Below are 21499 nucleotides of genomic sequence, written 5' to 3' on the forward strand. Positions count from 1 at the left end.
CCGTGGCAGAGCCACGAAAGAGTGCATAGGGGATTATGATCTCCCTGAGCTGAAAGAAAATAATAATACTGGCTGGTTGAACTACGAGCTGTATCCACAGGATAGTAAAACAGATTCATGTGCCCTATAATGTCCGTATGGGACACAAGCACAAGCTATTTGTTTTTGGCAGAGCTGAGCACTCGTGAGCTGTGGGAGGCAGGCCTCATTTATCTATGTGCCAGCCCTCCGCGCAAATAAATATTCTTGTCGACCCTGCAACTGGTAAGCGCTTGGACCCAGAGACAAAGATTTCATGCCAAGGATATTTTTCTGTTGTTTTGCCGTTCTTGGACTTACTGTTGTTTTTGTCTTGAGGTTGAGTTATGAAAATCTGAAAACATCTTGCTCTTAAGTAACTTTACCTCATTGCCTGAATTGAATAACAAGTTGATGTTGATTGGCAACACTTTGCCATTTCTTTGTGTCAATAGCCCTGGTTGCTGGGTGTATAATATTCATTGAGCAGCCTGTAAAACTAATAAGCGTTAAAAACACTCCGGCTTTGCCATAAGCAAAGGTATTTTTGTGTATAAACTTTTCTTCATTTGATACAGATGGTGTCTAAAAATATGGCCCCTCCATCCCCACCAGAGGAGAAGAGACATGTTTAGGCGATGGAGGCACAAATCACAGGGCCTTCCTCATCTCCAGCGCACCGTCCCCCGCCTTTAGTCAGCAGCTCTTATGTTTTCCGACCACAGTTTAAATGCGGCCGGCCGTTTTTCATCTCCTATGTCTCCGACCACACTTTTTGTGTACGGTAAACTTTCAATGTGTTTATCAGTTTGGGGGCTTGCCATTCCAGCCATAATGTCCCAGAGAAGAAAAGGAAAGCCTTGATCACAAAACATTATTTCGTGCACGTCTTTTGCGGTGCTCTAGCGTCTGGCGTTCCCTTCCCGCTGCGCCTCCCCAGCGTGGAGTTATTCTTCCCCACCACATGCCATCCTGCCACCCACCAACCCACTCACCCACTCCTCATCCTCACCCTCTCACCCACTACCAGCCCCCTCCCTCATCCCTATTCCGTGTAAACAAACAATTCCTGCAGAGGAACAGATGAGTCCTTCCAGCTTGTTATTTTTACTAGTCCCTCCATGGAAGGCTGCCACCGTACAGTGAAAAAACATTCACTCACGCACTTCCAGAGTGACTGTGTCTCTTTAATTAGGTGCAGGATTCCTTCGGCCACGTGGCTTGCTGTCAAATGTTGACCAGACGCTGGTGTAGTGCGGCACAGTGTGGTTTGTTTTGATTATACCAGCAGGTAAGTCTAGAGGAGAGTTTAGTCATGGGGAAGGACCATTAAAAGATGCTGGATAACGTTTATCAGCAGCAGGTGGCTGATTTAGAAAACCTGTTCCAGGTCCCTTTTTATTTTGTTTTCATGCATGTTGCCACCATAATTCAGTTCCATGTGGTAGTGTGGATCACTGTGTGTGTGTGTGTGTCTGTGTGTGTGTGTGTGTGTGCGTTTGTGTGTGAGGGCAGGGTGTCCTCCCATGGAGCCAGTCTCCCAGTGGGAGGTACCGGGACAAGGCCAGTGTTGTGGAACGCTGGGCCCTGATTGCTTTATCCGTGTGAAAGTCTGCCCCAGAAGTGCTGAGTCAGGCCGGGACAGGCCACATTGACAGCATGCGCTAACCGTGTTCGAAACCACCCTGGGCACAAGCACAAGGGGACTGGCAAAGCTGCGTGGTCAACATACCCCTGAGAGTTAGGGAGTTCTGCTCATTGAAAAAAACGAATTAATCCAGATGGTCCAGCTCCATGGCCAGATAATGCCCCGCATCTGTTTGAAGTGATTGACGACATGTGTGAGGGAGTCTGTGTGGGGGTCTTACACAACGCTCTCTCTCACACACACACACACACACACACACACACACACACACACACACACACACACACACACACACACATAACCTAATTTACTTTGTGTTTCACTGAAGTATTTACACATGTGTGGCTGACTGCATCTGTGTGTTATTGGTACTTTTGCATGCTGGTGAGGATATACTGCATGTAAGCACAAGCAGTTGTCTATTTGCATGTATTGACATCCTGTGCCTGCCTATGTATGCCTGTATGAATGTGATTAAGCACTTGGGTGCGGTGCATGAGATGTACATATGAAATTACATGTCTGAGCATGCATTGATGTATTGAAGTCCTATGTGTGCATGCATGTCTGCCTGCCTGTCTGTGTGTGTTCACATATGTGTAGCAGGTGTGCTGCACCTGTCTGCTGTCAGCCCCTGTACACACACACACAAACACACACCTGCGTCCACCTCCCCTCCGAAGCGCTGACCCCGCTTCACCTCTAGCTTGCCTCCGCAGAGCGCTTGGCTGGTAAGGTGAGAACGCTTGTGTCAGGGGTGATGAGACTGTGCGCGATGGACGCGCTCATTACGGAGCGCCACAAATCACCGCAAGGACTCGGGGCCCGGCCGCTCGCACGTCTTCCCGTGAAACCCAAGGCCAGCTGGAGACACCTGACGCCTCTCCGGCTCACAAAGAACAAGCGCAGGCTCCGTGGTTCCCACCCTGACACAGAGGAGTCACAGGTGTGTGTGGATATACTCGCTGTCAAGTGCCTGTGTAATGTTACGTTCACGTAGGAATCTCACTTTACATCTCCCCCATCTCTCACAGCATTGTTCTTCATGTTTGAAGTAGTGAAGTAGTATTGCAATGCCTCTTGCTAAATGGATTCATTGTGGCCTTTAACAACAAAAATGATACAACGGCATTGGAAAGCAGTTACAAATGTATGATACTGTTTTATAGGACTGAGTCTAAGAATTATGATTACTATATCACAACAGTATAATCAAAATACCTTTCAGAGTCTGTCTAAAGCAGTAGGAAGAGTAAGGTGGCTTTCACACTAACAAACGTTAGTAAAGATAAAAACAGTAGATTTCTTTGTTTGCTATGGTTGACGTGGGAGCAGAGCATTGACGTTTCTTTTTCTTCTTTTTTTTTTCAGTTTGATCCCCACCTAAGCAAAATTCTATTCTAATTATCTTTAGGGTGTAAAAATGTACTTTGCCGCAATTACTTTGCTAGAAGTTATTATATTGGGCTCAAGCATCTAAGTATTATTGTAACAATGAGATTGTCCTGTTACAGATCATTGACACAAAAAAACGATTGTTTTGCGAAAATTTTAGTTGGTATTTAATGGGATAGGTCAACACATAAGGATTGGAAGCCTTTCCATTTTGAACAGAAATGAACAAATAAATAAATACAGGATGTACTCTGTTCAGCTCCGCAGTATCTAATGTTGTAGTCGTCCCCACATTGTGGGAACTCAAAGCAGAGCAAAACTTTAGAAGAATGGTTCCAATAGAAACAAGATGCCACTAGATGACAGGCTTGAGTAGTTAATAGTGCATCAAAAATATGTTTCAAAAAATAAAAAGCCCCACTTCTTGTCTGTTCTGCCTACGCTTGAGAAAGCCCAGATGAGCGCCCAACACACGACATGCTCCTCAAGATAAGCACCAAGAAGTGGCTCTAGTCAGTGACCTGGAAGCAGGGGGTGTCAGTGACCGGTCTGTCCCGACACTCAAACTTCCCCCACCCCCAGCCCTTATCGAAGGCTTGCTCAGAGTGGCCTTGTTCAACCTCGGCATTATCATTGCATAAGTGTCTTGCAATTGAAATTAGACCGCCATGTGGTATGGGCCCTGATGAGTAACGTGCTCAGAATTGCCGTTGTATAACACAGATGCAGCATCGGACCCTTTCATGTTGTAGAAATCAGGGCATTGCCCCAACATTCCATCATAGCTCCGCACACAGGCTGTACAGAGGAGTAGGAGCCATATTTCCTCTTGGAGCTGATGGGAACAAGAGGCACAGGCATGGATTTATGAGAGGAAAAAGCTTGTATTCTCTGGGTGATCTGCACAATTAGCCTGCTCAGCATTTCTCTGTTAATGAGATGAACTACCGGACGAGTTCAGACCACCCTTTTTTAATGAATGCGGGATGCCAAGTGGGCAAATGTGGCGACTATGACACCATCGCAACACTCCAAGCGGCCTGTCCCATTCTGAAAGGACAGGGGCAAAAAGTCTTGTTGCTCGCAAAGTTAGTGGGAGGGGTGTTTGCTCGGTGCAACCCCTGAAAGCTTGGATAGGGAACTTTTTACTCCAAAGCCATGAGTGCTTTGATCTTTGCTATGGCTTTCCGTTAATATTTTCGGGCACAAACGCCGTCATTATGCCAAATTATGTCCACTGTTAGAAAGTTAACGCATGCAGCTCCCCGATTAAAGTGCTCTTGGGAGAATGTCATCTTTCAGCTTGAAATAATTTGCTTGTCTAGGTGCTGAAGTATTTTTAAGTCGCCAGGTTTGGATTTCAGCAACAGGGCCCCATTGTACATTGGGAGGTGGTGCTGCGTATAAGATAGTGCTGCGTATAAGAGGGTGGCCGGGGCGGGGGTGGGGGCGGGGGGAATCATCAGTAGACCCAAGCCTCTCACGGCTGCCTTGCTCACTGGAATGCTCTGCCGATGGGGGTCTGCGTTAGCAGGGCCCAGGAAATGCGCACGCCGGCCCAGCATTGTTTTCTCTTTTCCCAGACCCTCAAAATCCCTCACCCCTATCCCGGTGGGCAGATCTGTGCAGGTAAGCATGGCCCATGGCGGCATTGCCCTGGTTGATACGGATTCACACCTGTCTGAGATGCACAGGTGTGGAGGAAGGGGGCATAGAGGGAGCTAAACAGGCCCCCGTTTTCTCTCTGTTTTCTCCTTTACCTGTCTGCTCGCTGTACAGCCGATGCCCAGGCCAGCCCAACTGCAAGGCTGCCAACCTGAGACCATGTCCTCTGTGAACTCTTACCGGCAGTTCTAGTCGTACCATCTGCGCTGTCGAGCGTGCTCAGCCACATGGTCTACAAACGAGGGGGAAAACCATGTTGTGCGTCTTCTCATGGGTAGCCATACCAATCAAAATAAATGGCCAAGAAAGACTAGTTGTTTTTACACCTCAAGTTGAGTAAAGGATTTGCTGAAGGTGAGACACTCATACATTAAAAGGTCAGGTGTAGTTCATTTTTATAATTCATACAGATAACAAATTCAGCAATTTTTTTTTATATCTAAAACAAGTATTTAAGCTTTTGAAATGCTGGATTGACCTGCCGATGTCCTCCGATGACAGGTGTCCTGTGTTACTGTGGTGGGAACCGCAGACAGGAGCAGACAGTTTTCAGCTTATTTTATCAGAACCCCCTCACTGCCACGAGCCTCAGGAAGACCACAGCCACAGCTCAAGGCGTGCCCCTCACAAGCCTACACTGAGGTAGTAGAGAAAGTGGGAACTATTAGCCAACACTATACCCAGTGTTTTTTTTGTTTTCTTATTATTAAAAAAGAATGTAAAAAGAATTAGAAGAAAAGAAATAGAGATAATAAGAGCCATCTCCATGGCACATTCTGTTTAATAAGTCTTTGGTTAAGTGTGAAAGCATTGACCATGTAGTTCTTTAGCGTCCGCGTCAGGTTACTGCAAGGGAGGTATTGATGTTTTTGTGTGCTGGTGGTTTCAGGACCAAACCAGGAGCAGGGGGAGACGTAATGCTTGGACCATCAGAGGCAGCTCTCTTGGTATGTGAGCCCAGGTGGGCATGGTCACGTGTTGTGGTGGAGCAGTAAATTCTAGAAATCCCCCTTTCTTGCCTTCCCTCTCTCTCTCTCTCTCGCTCAGTATATATACTGTATATATTTTTGTGATGCCATCGGACCAAGGTTTCTTAGAATCCTCAGAAACCTCAAGGGTATAAAACTACCTAAACAGACTGTGTTATGACCAGGTTAACAAGTCTCTTTTAAAACTGACGTCATTAAGCTGCCCACCGAAAATTCTGCTTATTTTTGCTCTGTTGAGTTTGACTCGTATTAAATAATGTTGCCACGCAACCCTATTATTTTTCTGTAATGTCAAGGGCATCCAGAGGACGCTTAACTTGAGATTGAGTGCAGCACAGTTCCAGTGCCTATGTATGCGGGGGTCGAATTTATGAGGGGGGAAATGCCGTTTGTGCACACCCTTTAACATCAGCAATTAACTAATCAGTGTCAGTTTTTGCAATCCAAAATGTTATGTTCCCTCAGCCTATAGTAACTTGCATTTCCATGCAACGTCAAGAATTTTGCACCTGTCTTCTTGACTTGACTTCTTGATGATGATAATTTTAAATAGTCAATCCAGACCCAACATGAACCCATGTAACACGCCATTTGCTTGTTGGTCCATGTTCAGCTCCTCAGTTCATTGGAAACTGCTGTGCGGTCAGCTCCTTGTCATGCTATATCATTATTCAGTCTGGTGTGGCTGGGTACAAGTGGATTTAAGCCCCCATTGGTTTGACAGTCTATTGTCCAATACAAGTTGTCACCATAGACAATCCAACAATAAATCAGGAGAAATTTGATACTCAATTAAGATGTCATCTCTTTGTGTTTTCACTTAGGTTTTAACAAGATGTCCTTCTTAAGCGGACTATAAAAGCTCTGGCTTTAAAGAGTGTTCTGAGAGGGAACAGCTCTGCAGAGGTGGAAACACACACAGGCCTTTAGCTGTTTTTATTGCTTCCTGGAATTTCCGAATGAAAATGAAATGGAAATAATTCCAGACCAAATGAAATCAATTAAAGTGACATGCACATTAAGAGAGAGCCACCAGTCCTGGGGCCTGGATGTTTGGTTAAGGAACTTTGGCTTTTTCAGTGGAGCAGTGAAACAGTGGAACAGTGGCCCATATCGATTCCTCTCTCTTTCGGCAGCCCATTTACACTAACTTAGAGTGCTGCCATCTGGGGGGCAGTAGGTTCTGCTTTGTCCCTTTGTTCTTATGAGAGATGTATTGACCCACGGAGGTTTAGTTATGTTGGCACTGGGCACGGGCATTCCACTACTCTTCCCTAAGGCGCCACTTTCCTTTTTCTAATTGCATATTTATATTCCTGCTCAGTTTAGGAAGAGGACTGCTCAGGTGCCCAGATTCTTTGAGCGCAATCGTTTTAAGTTTAGTTTCTTTGTTTTAGGGAGGTGAGGGGAGCTAAATTCCTTTAGAAATTCCGCTGAATGCACCTGTAACTGCCTAAGAAAATATGACCCCCCTCTTCATCACGAGGAAAATTAGTACTTTTCAGTCACTCCTTGTTGGCCATTCTCTACCATATGGACGGAGCATGGGTAGACTGGAATGTTTCTTCTGAAAGCAGAGACAGAACAACATCTACTGTTGGCTAGCTAACACTCTCCAAGAAACATTCTGATCGATGTAGGCAGGATTCATTAGACTTCAATGGGAGGTGAAATCCTTTTAGATGGTGGTGTTGGTCGGCTTTGAAAGGGCCGTCTGATTTAGTGAGTGTTGATCTGCCTTTGTGAGGCTCTTAGCACCTCATCACCATCTCCCACATGGAGCAGTTAAAATGGAGCTTGGAGCTCCACCAACCGCACACGCTGGGGTTTCTGTTGGTGGCCTGGCACATCAGACCACAGCCTGTGGTGATCATGATCGCAGCGTTCTTAGAGCTGAAACTGTTCCTAAAGTGCTTCAGTGGCCAGTGATTGGCAAGCACACATTCATGTTTAGTTTAGATCAGTGTGGGATCATGAGCGTTTCGAAAATCATGATACGACTTTGGAAGGAGAAGGTTGAGATGACTCCACATGGCAATCTTTTGGAATATGGTTCCATTTTTACTCTTTACAATGTCTATGGCAAGTAAAGTAAAGTGTTCTCTTAATGGACGATTCTGAATTCCAAACAGTCTTTTTGTTTGCGCAAATTCAATAGAGAAACACCTTGTGAACTGAAGATTGATAGAGTTTATTGTATTAGCAAATAGAAAAACCCCACATTGCTCATCAACAGAACCAGGTCTGGGGGCCTCACGCACCACATCAGGGCTAGATCTGTGCCAGCAGCCGTCTGCACTGTGTGCTTTCAAAAGTCACAACTGTATTCCACAAATATGCTCCTGCCCCCACCCGTCCGAAAAGGAGAGAACCATAAGGGTAATGAAACCACTCCAAAAATGGCTGTAATAAAAAGCAGGCAAAGATACCGTTTCATACCTTGCCAGTGTTTCCCCTGAGGTGGGGTTGGGGAATGTTGCATTATAAGGAACGAATTAAAGCTTGGACATTGGTAGGGTAGTAGGGTAGCGAGAAACACTTCAGGAGCCTGCCTTTTGTAAACCTAGTCTTTTATAAAGATATTATTGCATTACATTACGCAAAAGTTCACGATGCTCTGTGCAGTTTCGTTATTGAAACACATGTTCTGTTTGGAAAATGTCTTTGAGCTGGCTATCTTTAAATGTATCTTGAGAAAATGATGCTGGTGCTGGATAATAATAGAAAGACACTGAAGGGTTAGGTCAAATTTTTAACTATTGGATAGGACTTGAAGAATAGAGAAGGTGGGCAGTTTATATAGCACATACTAAAGCTATTCGGTTCATTCAGACCTGCAACCTTGTTGACCCAGATGGGGAAAACCTTAGAATCATTTGTGTAGTTTGGATTCTACAGCACTTGTTTTAACACAACAAGTTGTTGCTTTTTGATCATAATTTGGATACATTTTTTTAAATCTTAAAAGGCATTTTGCTATCTAAGATCTGTCTGATCACACAGGGATTTGAAAGAAATGTGAAAACGGTGTGTTTCATTGACATGATAGATGAGTAGACCGGGTTAGGAAACACCTTTTTCTACTAAAGGTACCAACAGCCTCCAAGCCTGCTGTCAGTGGCCTTTGAATTGTTGTTGACTTGACTGACACAAATGGATCATAATTGATTTTTCAGGTTATTTATTGCACATTAAATGTTATGAGTTGCAAACTCAACCTCACCCCATTTGTCTTCTCGTTTACCTCCCTCAGAATGTGCATAGGCAGATGTAACGCTTGTTAGGGTTTCTACTGCCTGGACTGCAGAGTCTTGGCTGGGCTTACTGGTGTTGGCCAGGGTTAAAAAGAAACGCATAAATTACAATTCTGGACTTTGGCGATTTTTACTTTTAAACGTCAAGAAAATCAAACTCAAGTTTAACAACTAAGATGTGTATATGTAGACTATTAAGGGAATTTTATTTTGCTTTTGGCTTTTTCTTCTAAAATGATCTTAATTACACACTGTGATATGGAGAAACTAAAGTTTTGGAACTGGAATAATGCACTTAGTGGACTTAAAGAGCATAAAGTAAACTTTAGGTATGAGATTTAGTTTTTTTATTGCTATTATTATTGAACAACATTTTGATTTTGTACTGTTGAGAAATACTATACAAACTATTTGTAATTTCCCTGTGGACCTCATACTTGGCATAATAACAGTACACTATGATTTAGACAGCCAGGAGAAAGAAAAGAAACCATGGAACACCACATTCCCAGAGTGTGTGCTGTGTTACTCCAAACTGCTCAGTGCAAAAGCAGGAGAAAACAAGCAGTGTCGTCTTGTAACTTTTCTCTTCCTCAATGAAATATATTAAAGTTACATTTATGGCCAGATCTAAATTCTAGTCTCTGTTCCAGGTCACTGTGACACATTTGCAGAACCAGATATACATGTTTCAAAAATATAAATAATTTGGATGAGGGTCACCGTGGTCCTTGCCTCCCCTGTGCTGTTTGCTCAGGTTTCATGGGGAGTCAATATGGTCATGCTCGGGCAGGTATTGCTAGGCAGAAACCACAGGCTCTAGATGTCCGCTGCGTGTTAATGAAAAGGGTAATGTGACGCTAACGAGACATACATTTAAATCTTAATGTCACTTGATATCAAAGTGGAGAGAAGTGGTGTGTGTGCACGTATTTGTATTAGTGATTTATGGGGACACTGACTTCTAGGTGGGGGTGAAGTGGGTTAAGGGGGGAGGCTTTCATGAAGCCCTCATGATGTACTATCACACAATCACCCTCCCCATTAAAAGCCCTCTTAGTCCTCTCTGCCCACCTAAGATGGAGTCCCCCACATCCATCTGTGTGCCAGATCAGCACAATCTGCACAGCTTTTATTGCACTGAAATAAATAAACCATAAGTAGCTTTCAAATGCACTTTCCTAAATAATCATCTGTGCACTATCCATCTTCATCTTCAGTATATTCTGAACTGTATTTTAGTACAAAAGTAACTCACTATTCCCAGTCAGTATTTGCAATGCTTCTCCTTTTGACACAAAGGCTCCAAGTGCATTAAGCCCTTGCTTAGTAGAGCAATTCAGGTTTGTACTCCACTCACCAATACATAAATACGTAAATACTTCTCCACCGCAACTCAACACCTGGTATTTTAGGAGTCATACGGTCAAAACAGGGAGCAGACGTGATCAAGAATGGATTTGGTTTATAGCTGTGACAAATCAGATCGTTATCACTGCCTTTATCATATCTACAACTTGTAAATCTCTTTTTGTGGGCTTCAACCATTTGGTAGGGTTTCACACCCAGGTCTGGTCTGTGAAGTCTGCAGGATATGTGCTAAAGAGGCTGTCAGTGTTTTATGAGTCTTGGACCGCTCACCTCTGCTCTAACAAGCCTTGACAGACTTCCTTCAAGTCCATCCAAAGCTTGGAATTCTCTCCTCAATTATGATAACTGGGTACAATTTCTGTCTCGCCTTTTTTTCTTTTTTTTTCTGGTTTTGCACATGAAGGAATACAATTCCTCCATGCTAAATTTCTCAAGTTCGTGTCCAGCAGCAGATGAAGTCATTTCCCTTTAGGTGATTCATGGTCAGCACACAGCACTTTGTAAATGAAGCCTGGTCAAAGTTTATTTCAAGGCCCCCAAACTCGCACTCAGGCACGCACAGTCACCCACTTCTGAGAAATCCTTCCACTGATTGATCATGAACCTATAGGCACTTCTACTGACAGCCATCCCATTCGCATCACTTGCCCATCAGCATCGGTCTCTTTTGAAGGCCTCGGCCTTCTAGACCTTCTTCCATTCATATTGATCTGTCTCTAAGGAGCCTATTGTGTTGTCTGACATGATACAGTTTGGAGTTTAAGCCCTTTTGAGAGGAGCCCGGGCCTCTGTGCTGGCAATTGAGTCTGAGGTCTGCAGGTATGTGGAGGTTAGAAGTGACGAGGCTTTTTAAGCTTCCAACCCCTTTGATGTCCCTCGTCTCTCTGGGGAGTTGAAAGGGTAACGTGAGAACCAGGGGAGCACAATGCAGCTCTCACCTGCGCCCTTTGAAGATCCAAGAGGGCCAAGTAGTCCCAGGACATCTCCATCATTAGAGCCACACACCAAAAGAGAGGTAGTGAGAGAGAGAACAAAAAAAAGAAAAAAACATGCACGCACAAACACTCACATGAAGCTTCTCTCTCTCTCTTTTTTTTGGGTTGTTTTGAGAGCACTCGTCAAACTACTCCAGAGAAGCTTTGTGTGTAAGTGCATGGTGCTGCTCTGGTTACAGCTCCTCTTGTTCAGCATGGAATGGATGTCATCCAGCTCTATGGCCGGGTCAGGCTCAATCATTCAGCTGCAGTGTGCCATTGAACCCCAAGGTTCACATCCCACACAGGCCACTCATCCCGCCCGCTTCTGTGTCCCCAGCGGTCCATCAGCACCCTCTGTGAGGGAATTAGTCCGGGTCAGTTGAACACAGTTTCCCTACTACTGCAGGCACCCAACAATGCAGCTTAGTTCACAGTAATCCACTGAAGAAAAGGTCGCCTTATTGGTTAACAGACAAATGGGTCCCTACGTTTGCCATTGTTGTTTGGAGATTGCACAAAGACAGTGCCTGATGCCAAATGCAAGGTTGCATGGTTAATGAGAGACACAGTATAACACTGAAGTCGAAGAGCACAAGTGATGAGTTCGCAAGAGTTTCCGTAGTCCAGCACTCAGTGCATAACTGACAGGTGGCAGGCGAGAAGGGCCTCCTCTCTGGAATACTTCCACTAAGTTGGCCACAGGAGGGAGTCAGTGGGTCAGCATCTCTCCCTTGTCACCCCGTCTGCAGCCGTAATAATTCATCCACATCCCGAGAGTCATCCTTCATTCTCTTACAGACAACTCTGGAATGAGGCTGATATGATCTAATCAGATGTTTGACATTCTTCAAGGTTTCACGTGGAGGGCAGTTCCAGTAACAGCAACGAAGAACACTGGTGGAGATTAGCACAGAGAAGCCCACAGACTTACAGGCCTGTCTCTGGATGCAGACAGCTGAACAAGATACTTGATGAGGTCAGTGCAAGGTCATCATGGAGGGGAAAGATGAGTAATTTGGTGTGAGCTAATACCCCCAAACAGATACACTCAAATGTGTTTACTCACACACACACACACACACACACACACACACACACACACACACACACACACACACACACAGATACAGACCTTTACAAATAAACAGCTACATAAACAGATAAGCTACTCACACACTCAGACAGTCGCACATGCATCAGTGGGATGACTCACTCACTCACATACACACACACACACACACACACACACACACACACACACACACACACACACACACACACACACACACATCAGTCAGCAGGAGCAGCTCATTGTCAGTGCAAGGAGGTGCTGATGGTTTCCATCCCTCTGACAGAGGGTCACAGAGGGCCTTGTCTGAAACACAATAGGCCTTACACCTGCTGCAGATCCCACTGCATCAAATATTAATCTGTGCTCACATAAATTCAGAGGTTGGACTAAGACACCACAACACACTTTATTTCTGCTCTCGGGTTTGCTGTGTGACAACTCTAAAGGCCGTTTTGGATTCCCGTTAATCAGATGTCTTTTTTTAAGTACTGGAAATCAAATATTTCCACTCATGCTGCCCAAACAGAGGTGTATTTCTGCAACTGTCCATCTCCCCGCTGACAGAAACAGACAGACAACGCCTCTCTGTCATGTCTCCCGTCTGGGGGTAATAATAACCACATTAATCTGCACAGCTCTTTCTTTATCTCCCATGACTCCCGGCTTTGACCTCCACGCCCTCGGGGATGACAGTCGTCCCGCGGCGGGGGCCCGCAGGCCGCTCCCCTCTCTCCCTCTCTCCTCTGTCCACGGTTCCGCCGGAGGGGCCTCACCTCTGAGTGACTCTGAGCCCTGGCAGGGTGACAGGCCCGGAGCCGCGGCTCCAGCACCAGCTCCAGCTCCAGCCTGTCTCTGGCCGACCAGCCTGAACCAACACGGCCCTAATCCCCAGGATCACCTTCCCCTGCCGGGACGCAGACGCGGATCAGCGCTGACAGAGCTCCAGGAATCCCTGCGTTTAATCTCGGGGGCCTCTGAACAGCCAAGCGGCCGCCACAGCACCGTCGAGTACACGTAATTACTCCGGCTGCTTTTTCTGGGATGATCTACTGAACATGTGTAAGGGACATGTGTGTCTACCAGAGTTGGTTGTACAAGTGTGTGTGTGTGTGTGTGTGTGTGTGTGTGTGTGTGTGTGTGTGTGTGTGGTCTTTTAGTTTTATCTTTGTCTGTGCTCAGAGCTAGGTAGATGAAAACTATACTAAACTGATACAAAGGTTGTGTGCCCATGCACACCTCTGGATCTCTGTGGGGGGGCAATTGGAGATGACAACTTTGAAGAGAGAGAGAGAGAGAGAGAGAGAGAGAGAGAACGAGAGAATCGGCTCATGGGAACATTTCCAAAATAGCTGACATTCTGCTTGTGACCTCTCTCCTGGGTGCTCCCACTACCCCTGTGTGTGATGTTCCATGGTATTCCACGGGACAGTTCTGCAGCGTCCTCCTCCCCCCTCTTACATACACAAAAGGGCTGAGGGGAGAGATTATCAGTGCACTCTTGCCCCTTCCCACATCCCATGCCGACTCAAACAAGGGCGCCTTTGGCCTTTGCTCTGTTCAGCACCAAGGGGGCATTCCAGAACATTCTCTTGCCACTGAAATGCTCTTGATCCTCATCCACGACCGATCAAGACTGTTCAGTGCCATGCCGGATAGATGTGCCTCCCAAACACCACACCTGATACTAATCCCTGGGAGTGGATACAAAGAGAGATTCATCCCTCTCTGTCTCTCTTTCTTTCACTTTACTTCCTCTCTCTCTTTCTTACACACACACACACACACACACACACACACATACACTCTCTCACACACACACACACACACACACACACACACACACGCACAAATAGAAACAAACCCTTAAATGCACTTTCTTTAAATGTACTTCTTTATACCCATGTAGCTTTTACGATTAGACATCTTGTGTTTCGCTTTTGTCCATAACTGCTCCTCTTCTCTGTTGTGTTTGTGGTCTTTTGTCTTCTGAGACACACTTAAAAAAAAATTTGTGGGTGCAGATTGCCTTGACCAATGCTGAACCCCTAGCTGTCAAAGACACACTAAATGGCTAAATTAGAGCAGGGGGGGCACTGCAATCAGTTTAGCGAGCCTGCACTAACAGGTGCCGTTAATCAGGCAACTGTGAAAGCAGACGGGAGCCACAATGGAGCAGCCTCCTCCGAGTCAGCAGTGTTCCCTTCAGTAGCCGCCTGACAATGATAAAATATGAACATCTGCACAATTTCACCACCCTGCCCCAAGTCAGAGGATGAATTACGGATGGGGAGTATTTAGTAGCCAAGTTGATTTAAGCTTATAAGTGATGGCTCTGCCTTTTCTCTTCCCAAAATGGGAACACTTGTCCTAGGCCGTGGCGTTCAGAGGGTCTCCACAACCTGCTGACTGGTAGGGCTAGGAAGACCCAATAGTGCAGGAATGCAATGACTTCAAGATGGATCACGACAGGAATGCCAGAAAGGCAAGGGATTGATGTGAAGGCGGTCTGTGTTATTTAAATAGCTCTGTTTTTTTCAGAGTGGTTTATCCCTGTAGCCTCCTACTTTCACAGACGAGGTTCAGTGAACCTGAAAACATCAAACCAACTGATGGACTCACAGAGGCCTCCATGCATCACCACCAGCGCTGCATTCTTCTCAGGAGGAGCGTAAGGTTTGAGGGAGGACGGTTCTGACTGAATGCATGGAGAAATTCATTACTGGAGAAAATGACATGACAATGCACACCAAGAGAGGAGGAAGAACCGGACTTTTTCATGAATGTTAGAAAAGAAAAAAATATGATGCTCAACTAAAAGTTGTTACTGCATCACTGCAAAGATGATATAAAGGCCATTATTCATAACAACAGCTGTACCCCAGTTTTATGTCCTTTGAGTTGAGGGTACAGTAGTTTTATTTCTCTGTCTTTTTCTCTCTTTCTCTCTCATCACTGTTCTGACAAGTCACTTGCCATGGTATCTGGGGCTGTTGCTGTTTTGACACCCAAAAGAGTCTGCATCTCAGGATGGCCCTTGTCTGTCCATGCGCTTCTGTTTGTCTCACTGTCCCCCCCTCCTCCTCCTCCTCCCAGCCGTCTCGTGCCCCCTCCACCCTGGTGCCCCGTGGTTAATTGGATATAGTCGGGGGGATTGTTGACGGGAGGAGAGAGTGTGGCTGCATTGTTATCAGAGGGCCCCCTGAGCGGCAGAGCATTCTGATAAACTCCAACCCCTCCATTCCTCCAGCGCTGCCCTTCTCTCAGGAGAGCGCTGCTCTTACACAAGAGATCCCGGAGCATGGCACAGCCCTTCGGCACTTTCACACACCAGCCAATGGACTCAGTGGACCCCACAGTGTGAAAGTACGCACATACATGCATGCATGCAAACTGGCTTCAGTTCAATTCCACTCATTTAGATAGCGCCGTCAACAATTGACATTCTCTCAAGGGCGCTTTAGAGAGGCCAAGACCTAAACCCCCTAAGGGCAGGCATGTAAATGTGTGTTCCCACATACACCCATATGCAGACATACAAACAGACGTACTCCGTACACCTGCAGAGAATGAGAGTTCAGAGGCGAGCTATAACTATTAGCAAGAGCGGTGTCTTACTATATTTGCAGAGAATCTGGATCTCTTGGGAGAAAAAGCCCCAGATTGCTATCATTTTATGAGGCGCTATCCTTTGCCTTAAAAGTCCTGGGGGAAGACCGACAGGAGAGGGGCAGAGAAGAAAACAAACATCTGTCCTTGTATATGTTTGTGTGTGGTTTACCTTGGCGGTAAATTAGGCTTTGGCAGTCTTATAAAGTGCAGTGCACTTAGAAAAAGTGCTGTAAATCTGTTTTATTTGCTGTTTGCACAGGTCACACATTTCTTAGCCTTTGACCTCTTTTACCAGGCAAATATTATTCTGTTTAGGGTGTTCCTGGGCAGCAGTACAGCTATATGTTTGGCTCAGCCGTGCACTGTCTCTGTTCCCTCGCTCGGGCCTCATCCACACACTGAGGGCTGTAGCCCTCCAGAAGAAGCCAGTCCCAGGCATCCCGTCTCTGGGATGAAATCAAAATACATCGAGATGAAGAACTGGCCCCCGTGTGCAAAAACCTTTACAAACTTTACATGCACACGCCAGCACTCTGTTTTTCACAAAGGTCTTGGTGTGCATCACGTCTAATGGTGAAATTCTGCTGAAATGATACAGTTTTGCTTGTTGTTGGTGGGAGCTCGCGATGAGCCGATAACAGAGCACGCTCTTGCAATACCCGTTGCGTCTCTGACACACCGGAATGTCATCTGATAACCGGCTGTGTAAGATGAGGCAGGGGCGGTTAGTCACCCTGAATGATGCATCACGGGAAGCCTCTTGGGGGAGAGCCACACAACTTGAGGAGGGTGGAGAGATGTGCTTCCAAGAAGCTTCTGTGCTCGCAGAAGACCAGATGACTCTTCTGGAAGCCTTTAAAAACATCTATCCAAAGGGTATTTCTGTGTGTGGCTATCTAATGGATACTGTAAAAGAAAAATGAAGTTGTTTGAGCGGAAGAACCAGCACATGCTTCATTCCACAATCATGCCTGTATGGTATTGTTGAGGCCTCTACATTTTTCAGGCTGACTGGCATGCCAGCTACATTTCTCTAACAAGGATACACAGCGTCCAGTTTTGACAGCTGTTATTAGGCGTTCTTTTTTTTAATGACAATTTTCCTTTGGTTTCATTTTCTGTTTGAAGCTCAAGAGGATTTGTCATTAAGGTGGGGAAGTTTACAGCACTAGAATATTGAACCGTTGGTCTTGTTCAGTGAGCGCAGGAACACACAGGGGAGACTCCGTCACTGGGAATCAGTAGGCATAAACACAGCGTGGGAATGCAAATAAACTCTCCTCCTCTCCCTTTACCGCGCCTGCTCTCCCTCCTAGCCTGTTTTCTCGGGCTCGTTTCCGCACTGACTCCATATCAAAGGCCAGTGGCCGGAGCTCTCTTTAACCTCCACCAATCTGGAGCGCTGGTTAAATAATCACAGAGGTGATGGATTAAGCCTGCAATTAGATAAAGTAATAATTCTAATAGCATGTAAGGCGACCCCTGCTCTGTGAATAACAATGGGCCCTGGAACTCCCAGATGGACGGTTTGAAAAATTGAGTTATGTCCTCCTCATGGTACATGTGTGGGGTGGAAGCTGTTAATTGAAAGCTGCCCTCAAGCTTCTGATCCTACTGGAGTTAGCGAGTTCACAACTCACAAATGTGTGGTGTGCTTTTAGCAGAAAAAGTTAACCATTTCAGACATTACTGTTCCATGGCTGAGTGTCCGTCCCCCCCATTGTAACACAAACCAGTGTGCAACACTGCCAACAAAACATTTCTGATAAATACAAACTCTGGGTTTGTTATGTAATTCCTTTAAGTTTAAATGTTGCAAACACGCAAAAGCAAAAAGCACAGACGGAATGTTCTCAAGCGTGTTGTGAAACTTGTTCCCCTTGCTCCCTCTCCACTGCCTCTCTGATGAAACTGGGAGATTTGATAAGAGCTGCGGCCTCAGACAAGAGGAGGAATAACTCCGTGCGGAGGACACGGTACCAGCCGAACCCTCCTCCCATACGGCTCCTAACACAACAACAGCGCCCCTTGCAGCTCTCATTCTCCCTCTTTCTCCTTTAATGTGTCAGGCGCTGCTGTGCGTCCAGCTGCAGGGTGGACTGAAGCCACATCTTCAGAGCATTGCCTACATTGCACCCTACTGAGATGAGAGCCTGGTGCTAGATAAATGTGAGGTTTGAAGTCTTGCTCAAGGGCAGGCGTGTGTAGTAGTAGTAGTAGCCGCCGTCCAGCAGTATGGGATCCAAGTCCAGTCGTCTTCAGATTAGTTCACCTCTGCTTGGGGGCTTTAGCGTCTTAAAAGAGCCTCTTACGCAAAAACGAATGTGTACTGATATATGAATACACTGGGTGGCCTTTGAACCCTCGATGAACCTGCAGAGAAGTTTGGCTAATTTAAAAAAAAAAAAAAAAAATGCTTTTGAAGTCTCGCTTATGGCAGCACTCCATCTTGACTGAACCCATGACGGATTGCTCAGGATTCTGAGATTACCTGTCTCCACTGCCCAGGGCAATATTCTCCGCAGGAGTTCTCTGATCAAAACATACATGCACACATCTACTCCTCTCTTTCCATCTGTGAGCCACAGGCAGAATACAGATCAGTTCAAAACAAGCCGTGGACAATTTGATACAGCTTCTTCCGAGTAGCTCTCATCCAATCCGAGAACGGTCACCTCACAGCTTGATACGCTCTTAGCAGAGATGGGATTTATGACATCCCACCACAGGCGGCCAGAGTTTACTCTGAGCCATGCCCTACAAGCAGAGGTAGTGTTACTTTAACGACATTGCCCAGCCATCTCGACAATGTCTCTGTTTTCTTTGGTGGTAAGATGTCGAAGGAAACAAATGCCAGTACCCATTAGTTAAAAATATGCTCTGTGTGTTTATGCCAATGACCTTCCTCAGACCATGTAGATGTATTTGAAAAGTGTATAATTCAGCCACACTATACCATAACAATAAAGCAACAGCCCATTTGTTAAATGTGTTGAGACATGGGTGGGTGAGGTTAGTAAGCCTTCCGTCATTCACTTCCTCTTTCCTGTTTCAATTGAAATGACATTAAATAATTAAATGATATTAAAGGATTTAATGCAATGTAAAATTCCTTTAGAGATTTCTAAAGAACAAACAGGCCCTTATTGTCCTTATCATTGGAGAAACACCCTTCTTCTGCCATACCCAGAGCTGCACATGGGTTTTTGTGCCTTTACATGCAACAGAAAGGAAACCTAAAAACTGTCCGCTGTGAATATGGGTGCAGCATTGCCCTCTCCAATGCACCTGTTTAAAGTCTGAATTCGATGCTGGAGGTCTTCACACTGCCTTTGACCCATTCATTGACATCTGTCTCTCAAGAGTTACATCCTGAGAATAAGGGTTGCGGAGGAGATATATTTCCTCTGGAGACCTGCACTTTAAAAGATATATACTTGGTCAAACCTTAAACCAATCGCCTTGTACAAATGAGTTATGCAGCCCAGAAATGTTTGAGCCCATAGAACCATTTGGTGAAATGTTTTGAAATTTGGCACACTGATAAGGGTACCGTCCCATGATTCCTTTCACCATGTTAGATGTCAGCACCTCAAACGCTCTAGGACCACCAACAGGTCAAATTGGGAGGTGCTTTTATGCACGTGGCTTTGAACCGTATGCCAGATTAAAAAAAAATGATGTTCCATTGGTTTCCTTGGATCAAGCCGAGTTTAATACACCCCATGACGTCATTTTCTGCCATATTGGATTTTATCCAGATCTCGAAAAAAAAAGAATCACAAATTTTGTCCAATTTGTCACAGACACTGTTTTGACCAAGCCTCACAAAACTTAATTTGTTGGCTTTTCGTTTCACCAAACCGGCAGACAAGTTATGCTCAACAATGATCAGATGATCTTTGGACCAAGTCTCACAAAAGTTATCATTTGGATTTTAAATTTTTGAGACTGTTACAGCCTATCAAAATTGATGAAGTGAGATCATATCTCAGCAACTGTCTCATGTATTTCCACCAAACTTGGTATATGGACTCTGGACCCCTTTCTGGGGTTGTGCAAAAAGGAATTGACCACTTGGGGCACTGGCATACAGCATATCAAATTCAGTGGTGAAGCTAAACAGGAAGTGAGGTCTATGTCCTATGGGCTACTTGGCATCTTCATTGCTGCTTGCAGCTATATTTATCAAAGACTTTTATTACAAGATATCAAAGGCCCCCTTCAGATTTTAAAGCCTCTGTACTGGTCCCAGTGTCATAAATTACCCCACCAGAACATGATGGAGCCAAACCATACCCTTTGATGACCATGAATAAATACTTCACATAGGCCTATTTCATCGCTAATCACAAATGCATGAGTGCCAGTGAGAATATGGTCTACACCATGTGTTGCATTCAGAATATAGATTACGAGCCTATAGATCTGCAACATCAACATGACCTCAAACACTGCGGCAGACGACACCTGGAATGACTTTTCAAAGAGAAATGGGAATGACCTTCAATGGCCTGTCGCAGAAAGGTATCCTGCGGTCAGCATGGATGAAGTCATTGTGCTGGTGCAGAGATGGGGCCAGGTGGAGAGGAACGAATACTTGGCATTTGGTGAGACAGAGCAGAGCGCAGTCCCCCAGGCGGTGGGCCCTCCTCCCCTGGCCGTTCTGCAGATGGATTAGATGCAGATTGGGACAGTGTTTGGACAAAGGTAATTCAGCACTCTGAATCTATGGTTGCCGCCAGTCTCTCTATATCCATCTGTCATTTTTACTTGATTTATGGAGATGGCAATTTCCACAGGGGTAAAATAAATCTGTGGGCCCCCCTAAATGGTTTTGAGTGATTACACTGCACATCTAAAACGTAAGTATTTCACCGATGACAGTTTGCTTGTGTATAATGTTGTATCTGTCAGCCACTGAAACATATGTTGGGTCCACCCTGTTGCCTGTGAATCAGTGAGAACAAAGGCTGTTGCATGGAACCAAGCGCTTGTGGAGCATGAGGTATTTGTTGAGATCTGGTTACTTCCTCTTTCTACACTTGCTGTGATAAACAAATAGAATGAAAAAAAGTAAATGTATAAAATAAGAGTTTATAAACACAATATGAAATGTTCGCACCATTCCATTTTTTTTGGTCAGCTTACTCAAAATAGACATGAAAGTAGAGTTTCCATAATGAAATCAAGCTGATTTGGAGAAACAGGGTAAGTGTCAACTGAAAGAATTTCTTTCTTTTCTTGACTCAAATAAATATTTTGGACGGTATAGAAAATGTTAGGAAATGAAGGAATTGAAAACAGAGCATGAAGATGAGGGCGATAAAACTTTATTGCCCAAAGTCGTTGTAGCTGCACTTCCCAGTTAATGATGTATGAAGGTGCTTTGATCGTGTTAGTGAGCTGAAAGCTGGGATTATGTCGACACAGAAAGTGGAAAAATGTGTTTCTGCCTGCGGATGACATACTAATTATGAATGGGCTTTCAGGCAGCTGTA

The sequence above is a fragment of the Sprattus sprattus genome (assembly GCF_963457725.1).
Source record: "Sprattus sprattus genome assembly, chromosome: 19".
Lineage (NCBI taxonomy): Eukaryota > Metazoa > Chordata > Actinopteri > Clupeiformes > Clupeidae > Sprattus > Sprattus sprattus.